Source organism: Sinocyclocheilus grahami, unplaced genomic scaffold (genome assembly GCF_001515645.1).
Source record: "Sinocyclocheilus grahami isolate Dianchi unplaced genomic scaffold, SAMN03320097.WGS_v1.1 scaffold219.1, whole genome shotgun sequence".
NCBI lineage: Eukaryota > Metazoa > Chordata > Actinopteri > Cypriniformes > Cyprinidae > Sinocyclocheilus > Sinocyclocheilus grahami.
In genome coordinates, this window is record NW_015505398.1 from 1,706,037 (window position 1) to 1,706,769 (window position 733).

Consider the following 733-nt stretch of genomic DNA (forward strand, 5'->3'; position numbering starts at 1 on the left):
TCATTTACTTTTTTTTTTTTTTTGCCAATGTTTGTTTTTGTTGAGATGTAATCTACATAGCGCAGTCAGCAATGTCATTGTGATGTGATTGAGATTATAAAGTCTGAAACCGGGCTTTTTTGCATGCTTGCCATGCTCTTATGAAGTTAGCAGTCATTATTGCACTGTTTGAAATGGCATCAGATATTTGAAGTCGTCATTTAATCAAGTTCCTTGGAATAACTACAAAGACTGTGGCACGTGCCTGTGTCAATGTTTGTCTCAGAATAAATTCCAAACACTGAGCAATGAAAGTCTTTTCAAGGTCCTGTTTTGTCCAAACAACCTTTGTTTGTGATGGAGAATCATGCTAAAATCTTTACTTTGGGGTCTGAAAAGCCTTGCTTCCTAAATTTTGCACAATTATCTTATTTTAAGTCTTAAAAAGATAAACAATATGGCATAAACAAATGCTGTCAGACAGTCTCATTGTGGTCTTTTAGAATTGCAAAGATGGCGTAAGCATCACAGACTACTTGTGTAATAATGAGATTATGGCTTTGTTTGCAGAGGTGAGCCGCTCCACAGAGAGGGATTTGGTTGTTTCTCTCAGTGTTCCTGATGGAGTCTTATAGAGTTAGCGGCATGCCAAACACTGGACTGTCACAAGGCTATACGCAGCCTTCCCGCTCGAGAGGCCAGACCAATGGTACTTATGGCCTCAGTATCAGAGTTCAAGGAATAGATGGACACC